At 39.7% G+C, this 17763-nt stretch overlaps 1 protein-coding gene across 2 annotated transcripts in view; it reads left to right on the top strand.

Annotated features, from left to right (window-relative positions):
* Positions 1-15586: 15586 nt before the first annotated feature.
* Positions 15587-17763, top strand: part of ZDHHC20 (zinc finger DHHC-type containing 20) — a 31138-nt gene continuing 28961 nt past the window's right edge. For both annotated transcript variants that reach the window (XM_029960870.1, XM_029960869.1), the window contains exon 1: positions 15587-15619. The gene's annotated coding sequence lies outside the window, so the exon portion shown is untranslated. The remainder of the gene's footprint in view (positions 15620-17763) is intronic.

Here is a 17763-nt window from a genome sequence, read left to right as displayed (position 1 = left end):
GGGGGAGAGAAGGAGGCCCAGGCGGGGAGTCCGGGGCGCTTCCTCTGGGGACAGGGACCTCTCGAAGGCTTCAGCCCTTCGTGTCTCCCCAGGAGGGGTTTCCCCTCTCTGCTTTTTGTTGTTCATCCCTCTTGCTGATATATCAAATAACTCCTTATGGGTGTATAGGAGTCTTCCCTCCCTCCTCTTCTCCCCTTTAATTAAGATGCCCAGTGTCATTGAAGCCTAATGAAGCTGGAAACATTCAACTTAAGCGGGCTGGGGAGAGGATTTAGGGCTTATGGGGTTTTGTCAGGCCGTGTCCAGGCTTTCTGGACGAGGACTTGTCCTTATATAAATCTGACTTGCAGCCCGTGTCGGTCAGGGTGATGTTTACCCTTTACTGCCTTCGGGAGGAAACTTCAGATCGGGAGGATGTTGGCTTTCTCTGGGCAGCGTAAATGGAGTGGAACTGCGATGTGCGGTATTCATCAGACTTGGTAAAACTTGGAAGCAGCATAGGAAAACTAAGGAACGCGTTATTGAGCGTTTGGCATGTTTGAGTAAGGAAGCTGAAATGAAAAAAAACAAACCTCAAAATAAGAACTATTTTAAGCTACATATAGGTATGCCTAGTATCTGTACGTCCTTGTACTTGCTATTTGTGTAGACTATGTGCTTTGTTATCCCTGGCTAGAAACAAAAGATTTGCAAATACTTTATATCTGGGTAAACTTATAGGGACATCAATTAGAAGTAATCAGTTACTTTTCTTTTTCTTCAAGGAGTGTTTTTAATAACTTTTCTGAACGCTGATGTTATTTCACAGCCTTTTGTGTTTAGAGATGTGGACTGGAACATGAACCACAGGCAAAAAGTTAGTTGGACTTTAAATAGTAGAGATATAGTTGTAAAATAATGCTTATTTTATGTAATGCTTATTTTATATTATAATGCTGTGAAATGTTGACATGAGAGAGTTGTTAATATGTGTGTATATTCAAAAATCGTGCTTAAAACTATAAGCACTTGGAACCAAGTTTAAGACAATCTTCAATACTGAAGGTATAGGTTGTTATCACAGTAGTCCTGAAAGGGGCTCACATTTTACAGGTTTTCTCTACCCGTTATAGTCTGATCAGCATGACAAAAGGCAGATTAGGGCTATTAATTTCTTCTCTTAAGCAAAGAACAAAAACCAAGATATTAAGAGACTTGCCTAGGGGTGCACAGGTGGTCTCTGGCTGAACTGGGAGCAGAACCTCAAGCTCCTGAAGTCCCAGCTTTGTGTTTCGATCACAGAGTGGGGCAGGACTGAGTGCTGGTGAATGATTTCTCCTTCGGAAGCAGAGAGAAGCTGCAAAGAGCCCTTCTGAGTTCGTTAGAATGTCACTTGTGTGAAAATTATTGAAAGGGTTGGCTCCTGTTCATGCAAGAACTTTTGCATCTATAAATCTGGTGCTTTTTGCTCACGAATCGGCTTTATTAACGTCTGCACATACAGACTATTAAAAAAAGATGTCATTTAATAAGAAAATGACCTAATGGCTTCTGTTACCGTCACTGAATTTTACAGTTGGTTCGTGTTTTTGTGAGGTCTTTTTGGTGTGATGGGTTTTTTCCTTTGTGTGCTTTTCCACTGCAGTTGAGTTCAAAGTAGCATAAAGAGGATTTATAGTGGAATACAGGATTTTCTGTTTCTCTTGGCAGGGATGCTTACTTTCTCCCAGTGCTCTTTATGTTCTATTTGTTCTGAGAACTACTGCGCTACATACTATGAAGAAGAGCAAGGATGTGCCTTCAGCACACAGCTGATGAATGAGGTGATACTGGTCTCTGCAGATGGTCACATAGGGCGGGTGCAAAAACAGGGCTTGTGGCTTTGGTAAAAGGCTGATGAGTGCCTGGTGAAGGAAAGTTTTAGAAAAAAGAAGACACAATAGAAAGTTTCAAGTAAATACTAAGAGTAAAAGAAAAATGGAACCCCACAGACACCAGTAGTTTTTCAAAAATTATACTTAAAGATCAGATAAATGTTAAGATGTGAAGCTAACAAGGAAATGGGAAGAGAGAAAGCCTTTATTTCCTCAACTGTTTCTTCTTCCTGCTTTTTTTTTTCCTCCTTGTAGTCCTTGCTCGTTTATTAAAGGTTAAGCATATATAGTCAGTTAGTAAATCAAGTGGGAAGCCAAACTTACTGTAGTATCATAAAATATTACTAATAAAGTAGAAAATGGTAAAGTTGGGCCTGTTGCTTTCATCACATCACCCTTTCCCTTTCAGTTTTGCTTCTCTGTGCTGCTTGCCCCATCCTCTTCTGCTGGAGCAAGACATATTGCTCAATGTCTTACTTTTGGTGTCTGATGGACTCAGTCTTACTCTGTAATTCACTGCCAATAGGTATTTACTTTGTTAGGTCTCTTCTATAACCCTAAATTATGTTACTTACATACCAGCTGTGAACACTGAGAAGAATTGGTATGGATAAGATGAAAGGAGACTCATGAGCTCGTCTTTTGTTTTCCTCCCTTGGAAACTGCCAGCGTCATTATCTCTCTCTGAAGCTGTTGAACACTGGCTTATTTAGACCACTGTTGCTGTGTAGTTGTGATCCATCAGGTAAATTAGCTATTAAGCTAATTGGAAAGGTGAAAACAGCCAAATGTGTGTAAGCAAATGTGTGAATGTCAGCAGAGTGTAGAAGTTCTGTGAACATGTGTAACTGAAGGAACTGCAAAAGACTTAAGGCAGCATGTCATTCAGAGGCTTAGGTGCTTTGAAGTAGAAAAACATGAACACTTTCGTATTAGATTATTTCTTCTTTTCATGCATAACTTGCCCAGAGCTCTGTTTGCAAGAAAGCACACCTAGCAATACATAAAGGATGTTGTAAAATAGCTTTTTGTTAGTTTAAAACTATTTCATATGTTCTTTCTTGTCATCAAAACATGTTTTGCTTGTAACATCGCTTTTGTGAACAATGGCTATACTGTGCTGTTGTTGAATTGGACTGATTGTGTCTGCTTACCACATCCCTCAGATGCCCAGAGAGAGTGGAGCGCTGCTCTTGTGGTGCATTTTCACTTATGGCTGACTTGTATTTTGTTTTTGTAGGTGATGGGCTCTAATAGGGGCTGGCTGGAGGGGGGTCAGAAGACACTGTTTTGTCACGCGTAGTCAGAGTTGGTGGGTGAAGCCAGCCAGTTTCTTACCCTTTTGCTAAAACATTAGCAGACTTTGGTAGTGCATTCTGCACTGAGAAAAAGAAAAGTTAACTTTGGCTGAATTGTATGCAGATCTTAACTAAAGTGTATTGGCTGGTTTTATTTAAAAAAACGTTAATAACTAAAAATCTTGTTCAGGTTAGGTTTTTACTGAAAAACACAGTCCTGACTTCTCCTGGGGCAAGAGTTTTAAGGACAATGACTTGGTTTACCTATTTGCTAGGCTTGAGAATGTATGACTCTTTTCATGCATCATACTCTGCTAAGTATGGAAAAATGGGATTTTCAAAGCTATAGGAGTAACTAGTTGTGTATTCTTTTCATTGCATCTAGTTGCAGAAGGGTTTGTTTTTTTTTCTTAATAAAAGGTAATGTCTAGTGCATCTAAAATCCTGGCAAACAAAGCAGTTTGTAATTTAGAATGCATAACTTCGTGTTAATAGTTCAAATTATACTCCTTGCTGTTCCAGGAGACTGCAATAGCTCTTGTCAGTAGGGAGATAGCTCTGATTTCCCCAAAGCACAATCCATATGAGAAGCACATGGTGATCTGTTGTAATGCTTCCATCTGAGGATTCTGTTGCATAAACAGAGAGAAGGTAACTCCATCTGCCTCCTCCAGAAGAAATCTTTACTGAGGATGCTAATGCAATATCTCCCAAGCAATGGCAAGGTGATACTAACAGCAGTGTCAGTAACTTCTGATTTCAAAGTACAGAAAACGCTGAAGTATCAGCACTGAAGGACAACATTTGCATGTTAAGCATGTAAAAAGCATTCCCGTAGGAAAAGAGGGTTACCTTTGCAAGAAAAGGAAAGCAGATTAAACAGGTTAGATCATTAGTTACATTTAACAATGTTTATGTGCCTCTCAGGAATTTAAAAATACAGACGTTGAACCACTCTGAGTACAGTTAGTTGTGTTGTAATGTCTCAATGTAAGCATGCATATTATCATCTTAAATGAGATCCTTTTCTCTAACTATATATAAGTAGAATTCCTGTTGAGGTGCTCAGACTGGATAAAAATTATTGGAAAACTAAGTGCTCAGCTTGAGTAGAAAGATTATTTTCTTATATGGTACTTTGCACTGTATTGATCATTCTAGTTTATAGGAACAGGTGGGCACGTGCCTTTTGTATGGCATGAAACCTGCTCTCTTGCCAGTCCTCTAATGAAAAAATTGTTCCAAGTGCAACAGAACTAGTCAGCCTTGTTTCTTGAGGAGTTGTCTTGTGTCAGCTCTTTCATCTGCCATCAGGACTCCATCCCTTTTTTTCCTCTCAGCCTTCTGTCTGCGGTGCCCGCCCCAGCCCTCTGTTGTCAGTTTTCCCCTGCATCTGCTAAACCGTTCTTGACAGCTCTGCAGTAGTTGGCATCTTTTTCTGATCCCTAGTTACCATTTGGTTAAAAAGAAGTGTGATGCAGTGGCCAGTTTGGTGTTGCTTGGCTTGCCCAGGGGACGAGGCAGAGAATGAGCCATCTGAGCTCAGAGCAGCTGTTTGCTAACAGGGAGTGTGAGCTTGTCTCTTCTACCCATCCAACAGCTTTGATGAAACTTACTGGCATGTACTTAGTGTGAGACCTCCACTGAGCCTCAACACTTGTCTGAAACTGGTCCATGGGCAGGATGACTTTGGAGTAGGGGAGAGAAGGGACTTGGGAGAGCAAGGAGTTGAGTAAGTGTCTGAGCTGAAGCAGGAAGGCTTCCTGTGGTTTTACTTTCTTGTAGCTGTGATCACTCATTGCTGCAGCGCTTTCTGATTGCCTTTTAGGTGTGGATTATAAAGCTTTTCTTCTTGCTTTCAAAGGGCTCAGATAGCATGAGTATTTAAGATTATGGAAAATAGGTTCTCTCAAATTTTTCTCTGGTAACAACAGTAGGAGGTTTGTGTATACCTTGAGTTACAGCAGTGATCTAAAAGTAACTTTCATTTTTAATCAGGGGCTTTACGTTACTTGGTCACTTCTGAGTCTCTGTTTTCCTACCAGATGCTGTGGATAAAAGGACCAGAATTTCAAGTGTATGCTTTCAGTAGACATTACTTTGAGGTCATTGACCCTCTTCATACTCTGAACTTCAGGCTCTGTCTGTCAAAATTTCAATAATTAAAATTTTGTTCTCTAGTGACTCATATTTTTATGAGTTAATGTAGACATGCTTTTCATAACAGAATAATTTTCAGTGTTAAAAGATGGATATCTGAGCTGAGTTCCTGTACACCTGCGACAGATGAAACACTTGGATGGCACTGTACCTACTTTTGGAACTCGAGACTGCCTGTGATGGAAAATGGGAGTAGGATAGATTCTAACTGTCTGTCTAAAATTGTGCCTATAAATGTTGGGGGTTCATGTCATTCATTTTTCATCCGTTCAATAGATCAGTGTTTGTTCGACAGTTTCCTACAACTGTAAGAGTCTGTGCTGGTTTAACATGTACTTTGCTTACAAGTGTTATAAACTATAGGTTCCTGAAACAGCTTTTATGGAGTTTTCAATTCAGTTGTTAACTCCTTCTCAGCTGGTGCATAATCTTCCTGTAGCAGGACGAGTATTCGTTTTTCTCTCATTAGTATATTTGAAATTTAATAGAAACATTTGAGAAGTAAGCACAGACCACTTCTTTGGTATAAGCTGAATCTTCACCAAGGTGTGAATCATGTCTAAAAGGGATAATCAGAATGTAACAAATATGTTTGTTCTTTTAGCCACTTCCCCAATATTACCTCCTTCTGCTGTCACTAAATTGTTTTCTGTGGGATGTGCTTAACTTTTCCTGTTCTGGGTCACAGATTTTTCACCCTCTTCTGCTCCCCCCCCTCACCCCAATCCTCAGTGGAGTGCCTCTTACCTAACCTTTGACTGTCTTCTCTTATCTGTGCTAAAAATCAAGTTCCTCCTGCAGCATTTCAGGCTTCTGCTTTTCCTTTTTTTCCAAAAGACCAAATGGCTCATCCATTCCTTATTCACATTCCCTTTTGGCTATTAAAATTGTCTTACAAGATTGGCGAAGAGAACTGGATCACAAGAGCAGCAGCTTTGCCTCTGCAGTTTCTGCAGCAGTCTCTCTGATGCTATATATGGTGCAGCATTGTCTCAAATGTGAAGCACAGAAGCATTTTAATCATATGATTTGCAGAGAGATCAAGTGAGGGTTTTAATGCAGCAAGGGTTTTTTGTTTGTGGTATTTCACTTGTGCATCTTGATGTGTGTTTGTTTGCAGAGTGGGTGATTTTTATGTATCTGTTGTGAAGCGCTAAGCATGGAAAGCTGACTTGTTTTGGTTGGTTTTTTTTTTTTTTTAAGCCTTTTGCAATGAAAAAAATTTAGAGGTGGAAGTAATAATTCGTCTGGAATTAGGCAAGCTGCCACTGCAGAGAGAATGAAATAAAATATAGATTAAATCTAATCTTGAGAGGAACAGACTTTGTGTTTGAATAGACCTAAACAGATAGTTATTGTATAAGCTGGTTTGCAGTTGTCTGTGGTAGACTTAAAACTTAAGTGCCTCAGCTACTGCCTTGTCATAGAGTGAATGCAGAGAACCTATTATTGTACCATTTCTGTTGACAACTAGTCATTGCTTTTAGCTTTGTCAAGTTTGGATTAAAAAAAAAAACAGAGAAGTGTATGATTATACCTAGGCTTTCACCTCTTTGGTTTTTGACATGCAGATTTACCCAAAGGTTGCAAAGGAGCCCAAAACTTGTAGCAAAATTTGGTTTCTCTTATGTTTTCAAAAGCCCTATGTAACTAACATTCAGGTTAGTTTTTTACAGTATCTGAAAAAGGTTGCAAGTTATGAATAGGATTTTTGTGGGAATGTTGTGTGTATGTATATTTTTATCTGTTTAGTCTGCTGCTCCTTAAGTTTAGTGTTGGGGAGGGGGCTTAAATAATTGTATTTTTTTTAAAAGCTTGAGTTCAGCATAATAATTGCATGCAGAGATGTTACTTGCTGTGTTTCATGGTGGCTACCTGCTGGCCACACAGTTCCTGATACAGGCCAGGATGCCACTGGCCTTCTTGGCCACCTGGGCACACTGCTGGCTCATGTTCAGCTTCCTATCAATCAGAGCAAGAGCAATAAAATACTAAATATTTATTAGGATTTACATGTCCGGTACGTTGAAGGCAGGAGGTCCCCATCACTCAACTTTCCCACAACTAATATACGTGTTTATAAATGACGTGTTTTTTCGAAACAACTTCCTTAAAGGGCTGTGTTCAAAATCTTGACTTATTAATATCATGATGGGAGTTTGTGTAAATTACATTACTGGCTGCTCTGTTGTTAATGTGTTGCTGGCTGAAAATTAGCTCTTATCCTAGGTATGTTCCATATTTAATCTCAAGTGACAAATACCAATCAAACCTGACCAATGTTACTAAATTAAAACTTAATTTGGGGTATCTAGTGCATGAGAGCTTACTGGGCAGTTTGGTTTCTTCCATTACTCAATGAACTTGGTGACACCAAAATCCTTCTCTGAGAAAACAGAGTGCCTAATATTTTATAAGGAGATTTACAAGGAGATTTTCATCCACAGAGTTTTGCGAGATTTTATTCCAGTATTTGAGGAAACACTTGTTGCAAGCCAGACCAGTAAGTAAGTAAGGAGGCAAATGATTTTGGAAAAGTCTGAAGCCAAACATGAAGAAGGATGCCTGGTGAACAAAGCAGGTCCCTATCATGGGATGAGGGTCCACGTCTGCAGGTCACAGCAGCTGTGTCTGGTGTGTGTTGGGGGTTTGTTTGGTTTGGTTTTTTACTTTAAATATACTGACAGTTTCTAATATCACCTGCAGAACATCAGATCCTGTGCAGGGTGTGTACAACAACTCTACCCAACATAATGATTAGCAGTCTGTCAACACCAGCTGATTATCCTGTTTGTCACTCCTGTCTCTCGCAAGTGTCCTAGTAGTATCAACTACGGAACCACTGGAGTTATTCCTAACACAGAAAGCACTTTCACATATGCAGATACTTGAGTGTAGTGTTACTATGAGCTTGATCTGGCTGGCCTGAGTATAAATACGCCTCCTTAAAATGTAATTAATTAGTGGTGTGGACATAAGCTAGCTCCACTCACATGCTTCTGAGCTTCCATGCCTTTCTGCCGATTCTGTTTTTTCCTGTTCCCCAATGTGCCAGAGAGAGCACAACTCACTGACTGGTGCAAGTAAGAGCTCTCTTTGTCTTTTGAGAAGAAACCAGGCTTTCTTGTGGCTGTGTCTGATAGCTTAAAGGCAATATTGGAAGCAATTTATGCACAGCACTTCCAAGCTACTGAGCAATAAAGCTGTTACTGTTACAATAAAGCAGAATTTTTGGTAAAGAATTGAATGAAGAAAGTTCAGTAATTGGAGTAAGCAGCTGAGGAAAAGTGTGTAGAAGTAACACTAGGGTTTAAAATCCATCAAAATGCAAATAGAATGAGCAGTGGCAATAGTGATTAAATAGATGAAGAAAATCAAGTTACATTAGAGGGTTTTTGAGCAATTATGGTAAATTGAAAGTGAATAGTGCTTCCCGGGGAATAGTGTTTTCAGGGACAAACCTGGTACATTGCTGAAGATAAATGCTAACTTCACTTGCAGAAAAAGCCTTTAGTTGTTTGGGCTGATAGATCTCTTAGCACATTATAGTTGGTGCGGACACAAGTGTGAGACTGTGAGGTTAAGACCTGGCAACACTTCCTCCTGTGTGTTAACCAACTGTAACTTTTGATTTTGAAGTCATTTAAGACGTGCAGGCACTCTTGCTGAGAAGACCATTGGGAGACTTTTGGTATAACTTCCAAGAATATTTTGAAGATGCAGAGACAAGGAGACATCTTAGGATTTTGTGAGTTCCAGAAGTTAGCTGCCTTTGTAGCTGTGTTTTTGAACTGTGGAAGTGGTAGCATAGAATTTACTGTTCCCAGAATATATGGCAGAAATCTTTTCAGTTGTCATAGCTAAATTCATTGCTAAATGTAACTCAGTACCCAAGGAGTATCTTGCCTTGATTATGCTAATTTCTGCTGTAGCCTGTTTGTATTTATGCACATACTCTTTGCATTAAGACTGAAAAGACCTTGGCTAAATCAAAAGCCCCTTTATTATTGTGGTAAGAGAATGTTTTCTGGGCGGCAAGCCTCTGGCTCCTCTAAATTACTTGTTATAGTGAAAGAATTGTGTTAATATTGTTTTAACCATGCAACAAATTATAACGATGGCTGGTAACAAATAACAGAAAAGTTCTGCAGCGCAGCTTGAACTGCCTTATTGGAAATATGAATTCATTTTACCTGTCCCTGTGATAATGCTTCTCTGAATCCTGTAGCAATGGGTATGGCCATCGTGGACATGGAAAATTTGGTGGTCATAAAACACAGAGCATCCCCCTTTGCACCAAGGTGTCTCTTTCCCAGCTGCATTTTCTTCCTGCTTTCTCCCCACGTGTCACACACACACATTACCTGCAGTGCCTTTGAAGGCATCATCTTGTGATCACTTGAAGTCTCAAGGTAGCTCACTGGAGTGCTCTTGCTATGCATAGTGTGTGTGAGGAGTTTAGGCTTCAGCTCATGTGCTTGAGGAAACAGCTGCACTGCTTTAGGGCATCAACAGCCTTGACAGGGCTTCTTTTCCCTCTCATGACTGACTGTACATGACCCAGGACAGCGAGAGGCCATTCACTGCCATTAACCCTTTTTCACCGCAGTTCCCTGCTGTTTGTGGTCATGCAAACTTGCCTTCATTGGCAGTTCAGTCCTGTCCTGAAGCGTCTGGGAAGTGCTCACTTTTGTTATGTTTGTCTGACATAGGGGAGCGGGTAGGTGGTTGAGACAGGTAACTGCATACATCCCTGCAGCAAGAGTTGTCCACCACAGGTCGTACCTCTGAGACAAGCACTGTGTTAGACCTGGGGAATGGTGCCCCTTTGCTGCAGTTCAGCCCCAGGCAGTGCTGAGGCACACGATGTGGCAGTGCTTGACTCCTCATACCAACACAATAAGAAGGCCTGTGGAGCCTCATCTCCTGCATTGCCGTTCTATAAGATGTTGCTTTCTGAATCACCTGGCAGTGCACTGGGAGCGGGGATACCTGTGTCCTATTCCTGGATTTCTGGAGTTTAAAAAAAAAGTATCAGTCTAGCACCACATGAAGATAAAAGAATTCTAGGCTTGTACGGCTCAAATTTCTGCAGAAGACGTTCATTCCGGCTGGTGGTGGTTGCGTGTGCAGTTCCTGGGCCCCCATAGCCTTTCAGCAGGGACCTGGCAGCATCTTCTTCCTGCGTTGGCTTTTGGCTACATGATGCTGTCAACTCAGTCATCTTGAGTCATTTGTCTAAAAACAACTCCCTGCTGCTTAGGGAGGAAAGCACCTTGTGGGTGCCTGCCAGTTGGGAAATAAGAAATAGCTCAGTGTGGAAAGGTCACAGAGTTAAGGCTTTTAGAGAACAGTGGAGAAGTGGTAAGGTCTTCATGCTCTGACACTGCCCTGTAACAGAAACCAAATGAGTATTTTCTCAAGGAAATTCACTCATTGTCTGTCCCACTTGTGTCAGTAAGTACTGTTTCTACCATCTTCTTGTGGGTGATTAAGGTCTGCATTTGCAAATGGGAATTATGTATCCATAAATCTAAGTTATACTTCCAATAAAATACCATTTTCTGTTTTTCTGAACAAATGAAAAACTTGAGATGATGTCAGTGGGGCTTGCCTTTGCAGACAGGACAGTGCCTGTGGGGAGTTACCGTTGACTTCAGTACTGGTAACTTCTGGAAATATATATCGTGTGTGTGTATATATATATATATATATGTACAGATGGATATATATTATTTTTGTTAATATTTTTAACCCTTTTCCTTAAAAGCTGAGAAAAGTTAAGGCTGTACATCTGGTGAAGGGATGCAATTGCGCATTTATCACTCCTTCTTCCCACCCATGAGGAATGTCAGCCAGAATGTGAATGTTACTCTTGAAATTCGTGGAAAGGCTATAATAACCAAAGTGTGACTCCTGCTGGGAGCCATCGTGGGAGGGGATGGGGAACTAAGCATAGCACTTCAGTAAAAAGATCAGTTCTTGTCCTTTTCTATACTTCTATGTTAGTTGCAGTTGACTTTTTTGCTCTGCAGAAAGAATATCTGGCTTTGGTTGGAGCAGGGCTTTCAGGGGAGTAGGAAGATGTAATGTGGGGGTTTTTTTCCTTCAAGGTTGAAGTGAAATGTCTCATCTTTTAGCATGCCTCTTGAAAGGTCTTGGCAGATCATTGCACCTTTTTGCCTCAGAACAGAGAGGTTTGGCTTTCTATTATGCAGTGATTTGGAAGGTGCTTGAACACTTCCTAGCAATCCTGAAAATAAACCTGAAACTGAAAGCAAACCAGCTCCATAAAGATACTTTTTTTATTCAAGATGTTGTGCGAGGTTTCCTTGAAGCAGCTTAAAAAATTCTCCAAAGTTTTCTGAAGTTGACACCTTTATTAGTTTTTACTCCAAGAAGAATGCTTCCAGCAAATGACATTTTCCTCTACTTTAATTTGTTATTCATCTGACGATGGCCCTATGTCTGCAGGATTGTTTCCTCTGATAATCTATAGGCTTCCACCTCTTTCATTCTTGTGACATAGGTGAGATGAGAACTAACTGGCAACAGTGTAAGGAAGAGCATCTAGAAAGGTGTAACCAACGACTGCGATCATGAAGGAAAAAGTGGTTTTGCTGTCAGGGGTGATGCTAGGTCTCTAAATCAAAACTAAGGCAACTGTTTCATCTGTTAAAGTCAGAACTGCAATTTCTGTTTATCCTCTTAAGCAAACTGAGTTATAAAGTACATTTGAATCCAGCCTGATAAAAGGCTGTAATGGTGTATTTTGGAGGTAGTGTGCTGTAGAATGTGAACTCACATAACTCTGTATTGTGTGCTTCATGTTTCAGTGACCCCAAAGCACTGGGAGTCCCCAGTGTGTAAGCTGCTTAGTGGTACAGGACTAACTGACAGTGTGTTGTACATCCCTAGACAAGCTGCAGCAGCATGAAGTTCATTCAATGTAGGCCTGTTTACCTTGTGTAAAGAGAGACAGGCTTTGCTGAGCTCCTTCCTTAGGCTGATTTTGGAAACCCTGAGGTAGCCAAGGTAAAGCTCTCTCTGCAGTCAGACCACCAGGGCTTGTTCACTTTGACTTTGACTTGCTTGACTTGCTGTAACTCTGAGATGTTAAATCCTTTGAAATATGAGGCCATAGCGAAAACTTTGTGTGCCTTAGGGCATGCCCCGAGGGCATGCTTCTGAGCTCTTTGCATTGAAGTAAACTGCAGCTTTCACTGCCTAGTCGTGTTTTATCCTTCCCTTGCATACCTTTCTAGAACTTCATAAGTCTTCTTGCAAAAAAACCAACAACTTAATATTAAGAAACCAATCCAAAGAATATTTTTCCTTTTCTAGCTGAGCAGTAGACTGATATGGCAATATATTTTAAAATCATCAAAGATCAGCTGTTTTGCAATACTTAATTTCTGAAATACAGACAGGTTTGTGTTGACTGCAGTACTGAAGGCAATAACTTGTGCTGATGCAGATATATTGTGCAAAGTGCTGTTGCATCCTGAGGTTAACATCTGCTGTTGCATCATGAGGTTATCATCTAAATCATCATCAAACATAAACAGTGTTTATTTTGTTCAAAAAAATATCAATAAGCAAAAAGGCAGTGCTGATTTTTTCCCCCATCCCATGCCCCAGACAAGAAACCATGTTTTAGAAATGCTTGAAGATGGTACTAAATTAGTGGAAGCTGGCAGCAGTATCTTAATGGTTAGAAGAAAACTGTAAGGGAGAAAAGTGACAGAGAGCTAAGCTACAGGCCAGGGATGGGGAACCACAACGGCAATGTCTTATGTGGTTTTTTTCCCCCTGAACCAGAGATCAAAAGCTAGAATTGATTTCTTCATGGTGTAAAGCTGCTTATTAGATGGCCAGCCTAGCTAATATTTAAAGGGGGTTTTTTTGCATAAAGATTGAATATTAACTTATGTGAAGGAAGGCTTTGCATTGTAATATAAAGATCTTGTGAAACTGTTCATGCGCCATTTGCTGAGTGCATTTGGACAAGTATAGTAGGGTTGCTGTTTGTTTAATCTGCCTGATAATGGGCATAACAACAATGAAAAGAATAGAAACAGAAAGACAACTTCTTGTGAGACAGAAGAGAACTGGACATCTTTTATTTAATTTGAGGATGATAAGGCAGGATGAAAATCACAAGTGTTTCAGTGTTGGCTTTTACTTCAAACTGCAGGAGTTTGTCAAATGAAAATTGTTCTACAGAGTCTAGTAACTGCATTCTGACCTAAGGGACCTAAGTATGAAAGAGAAATTATCTTCCTGGTGCTGTGAAGCTTTAATTAATTTTTATGAAGGTTTTTTAGGGACTATTTTGATTAAGTCTCACAGGTGATACAGTATTAAGCTTTCGTTATGTATTGTTTTTACTTGTAAAGCCTGTTCATTATTTTGAGTCTTTAAACATCGACTTTGGCTCACAGTTTTGTTTTGTGCTGAGAGCAGAAATGAGGCTACAGACTAAGGAGTGTTTTAACCAGAATTACTTTAAAAAAATATATTGATGTTCTCCCATCCCATTAGAGGATAATAAAGAACTTTTTTATATTTCTTGTCTGAGGAAATGCATGTTTATCCAGCTGTGTGCAAAGGTGTTTACTTTAGATATGAGGAGTCAAAGACAATGCTTAATCTAAAGTACTTTTAGTATTTTTCTTAAGTTGAGTAAACAACCATACTTGGTGAGTTTATTTTAATTTTCACCTTTTTAATGATTTTTATCTTCTCCTTGCATTGTTGAAAAAGTGTTAACTGGAGAAATAATACAGCAGTAAAATTTCAAGCAAAAACATAGGATTTGCTTTAAAAATAATTAGACTTCTGTAGCATGTGGTGGAGTTTGACAGAAACATTGGAGGAGGCTGTGCAAGTGTCCATAACTAATGTGAAATTAAACTGTTCTTTAGGATTGACTTCCTTGAGTTTGAAGCCAACCGTGTTCTATTCTAAATGATAATTTCTTCCTTCCTTAGGTGGAAAGAACCAGAACCTTTTCCATTAACTTCATAGAGACTTCCATAGACAGAGAGAGTGTGGATATTAAATAAAAGGGGGAGAAAAGGGAGGCAGGGGAGGGGGGGGAGAAAGAAGAAAAAAAACCCCAAAACATATCTGAACAAAAAGAGGTCATCTATAAATTGAGATAGCACCTCATTATGTCTCTTGAGGCGCAGTTGCATAATATAGTTGCAGACCATTTAACTGTAGATATCTACAGGTAAGTGAGACACATGCCACCTCTGTAACCAAAGTAACCCTTCAGAAAGAAGTCTGCAATACATACTGAAGCCCTGCAGATTTAAGACTCTAGTGTGCATCAGGTAAAAGCTCTTTTGAACTGGGGCACTCAGGCTAATGACAGTCAAAATGTCAGAACTGAGAGAGGGGAGACAGTGTGGAGTGAGGTACACTGCAGTAGCCAGGGTGTGCTCTGTTAACCTTTTAGCCATGCTGTTGACCAGAAGCTTGTATTTACTGTGTAAGATGAAGAGTCAGGAAAAGATCCTTTCCTCCTAAAATTGCAGTAATTCAGTGTGCAAGGAAGAGATCCAGCAAGAGAAGTGATATCAAAGTAAATCAGTAAGTACAGCAGCTCTCTGTTCAGTGTTGTACATAAACTGATGAACTAAGTGTTAAGGTTTTGGAGAAGCCTGGGGGCAGGAGAATCTAGTAGTCAGGCAGTATACAAGATAGATTTGAACAATAGAATTTGCTGTTGGCATGAAAGGAGATGAGGCTGTAGGAGATAGGGAAGTGGAGAGGTTTTAACTATGCCTGGAGAATTCAGGTCGGGGAAAAAAAGGTGAAAAATAGTATGTGACAGTAAGAGAGAAGTGATGGGAAAAACTAAGAGAAGGAAGTAGGTAACGTAACAGTTTCAGAAGGATTTCTGTAAGAACTTTTTAATTTTCTCTTTTCCAGTGGTACACCTGTTGGCCTAGCTGTTGTCTCAGAAAAATGAACCAGATACATATCTGAAGGGGGATATGCATGAAGTTTGTCTAATGATTGTCTGTGGAATGCCCTTGCTTCATTAGTGCAGGGAACTGCATCCCTTCAGCTCTTCCACTAACTCACCAAGCATCAAGGGCTGGCAGGAGGAATACTAACTCCTGTTTTACTCCAGTGTTGGGTAGGGAGGCTTTACTAACACCCAAAGTATGCTCTGGAACAAATCAACTACCTCATATATCTTGCTTTTAGCCAAACACTTGATTCAATACAGATTTACTTAACACTTTTTTTTTCTCTCTCTTCCAGTTACTATTTCTTCAACTGCAGAAAAAGGTAATTTTTTTAAATTTTTTTTTGAAGATGTGAATAGCTGTTTTGCACACAAGTCCTAAGGGACATAGAATTTAAATGTGCTCCTTTATGTGTAAGCTCTGTATAGTGAGTAGATTAGTGCTAAGAAACAAGGCAAATATTGTACAGTTGAGTCTGTTTAGCTTCTAATATCACAAACTTGGGATGATGACAAGACCTGTGACTAATGCAAGTAAGGCAGCTATGATTTAGATTTGCAAGTATTTTTAAATGGGTACCTTGTAAGAACAGAAAAAGGAGAGGAGAGAAGGAACTGCAGCAGATCCACAAGTCCATTTTCTGTTTAGTTGAGTGACCTGAAAGACTTCTGGAAGAGGAATTGTTGTTGTACTGCTTGCTATTTTCCAAACAGCTTACCAAATTCCTCAGAACCCCATTCTTTAGGACTAGTTAGAAATCTGCAAAACACAACCATTTCAAAAGTGGCTACACATTATAATTTTAAATGTCCAAGTCAAATGGTTAGGGCCTTGTTTTGACAAATGTTACTTTAATCTTCATATGGCTTTGGCAAATATGTGTCACGGTGGGTCGTACTTACAGAGATATAAACTGACTAAAAAAAATTCTAGCGTATTATTGATGGGGTGTTTGTTTGGGAGTTCATTTCAGCTTATAGGGGAACATGAGTCGTAGATTAAGCATAGATTTGCACTTTGACTATACTCAGAGGGCTGTTTCAGACTGGTAAGAGGTTCTCACCTCTTAGATATTTTGCAAAACAGTACAGAATTTGAAGCTAATCTAGCAGTTTTCTTGCTGGTGGGGAACATGTACAAGAACACTGTAAAATGAGGGAACCTTGGCAGAATTTGTCCTCTTTCATCTTCTAATGAAGAACTCAAAGAGTGGGAAAACCTTCAAAGTATGAACTGTAAGCCGTTCAAGATGTGAGCTTGTCTTACCCTGGGTTTTACATCCCATTTCACTTCTGGGCTTTACGTAGACTTCACAAAATTCAGCAAGTTGCTGTTGTGCTTACTGTTGACCTATATATGAATAAGTTTTACTTGCTAGTTTCTTCTGGAAAAGCAAGATCCATGTCTCAGTTAAGGAAACCTGGCAGAGCAATGATGTTGGTGCTACATAGTCAGATCTCTGGCTTTATTACAAATGCAGCACCTGTCTAACTGAACCAGGTGCTACTAAATCTACCACAGAAGAAAAATGCTAGATTAATTAGTGAGAGTGACAGTGTCATTGGAACCTGACTGTTAGGCTTTTAATAGCTGTCACCTGCACACTTCTTGCACCTTCAATTCTGAATCATGCTTGGATTTCTCAACTATGAAGGTTGATTTTAAAATGAGATGTGAAGTCTCTTTTCATTTGAAAAGAAAGCTAGCATAAGTTTTATAAAGTTCTTATAAGCTAACTCCCAACAGCCAGGAATCAACATCAGAAGAGCCAAAAGGCCAAAGTGCCAGCAACATTGCTGTGTAAATCAATAATGTGCAATCTTAACAAGTGTATCTTGCTCCATATTTCAGTGTACTACGTTCAGATCCTTTTACCCTGGTGCGTAATTGCAACCTTTGATTAAATTAGCGGTGATTTCTTCACCCCATTAAGGCTAATTTTTTCTTCATAATTTTATATTCTTGTCTGGATTTATATCCAATAGGATAGGGGAATAAAGGCAACTCTGAATCTTTCTTAACAATATAATATACTGCTGTTATATTATTACTTCTCTGTAATCTGACTTTGTCTTGGAAGTAATGTTAAGAATGATTCAGAAAAGGATGTTAAGGGCAAATCTTAGGAGGGGCTTAGCATATTTTAGGAGGATTCTGCGAACATGTCTTAAGACATTGTCTTCCTGAGGCCATAAATTATGGTCTAGTATGCATCAGTGCCTTTAAAGAGAATTGACTTCACTCTATCACAGCACGGCACCAAGAATCTTGGTTTGCCTTAGCTTAGCCAGGACTTCCTCATGACTCTGAGTCTGGCTAAACCGGCAGATATTGGGGTTTGAGGTTTTTGTTGTATTTTCCATCTAGCTTGTAAATGCAAGAAAATGAGCTCACTAGGAAAGAGCCTGGTTTTTATTTGTACTGGAAACAGATACAAGATGCTTCGGGGAGGAGTCTGCAGAGGAG

The sequence above is a fragment of the Manacus vitellinus genome, unplaced genomic scaffold (genome assembly GCF_001715985.3).
Source record: "Manacus vitellinus isolate BGI_N305 unplaced genomic scaffold, ASM171598v3 scaffold_2_pilon, whole genome shotgun sequence".
Classification (NCBI taxonomy): Eukaryota; Metazoa; Chordata; class Aves; order Passeriformes; family Pipridae; genus Manacus; species Manacus vitellinus.
Note: the sequence above shows the minus strand (reverse complement) of the source record. Positions and strands in the feature narration are given on the sequence as shown.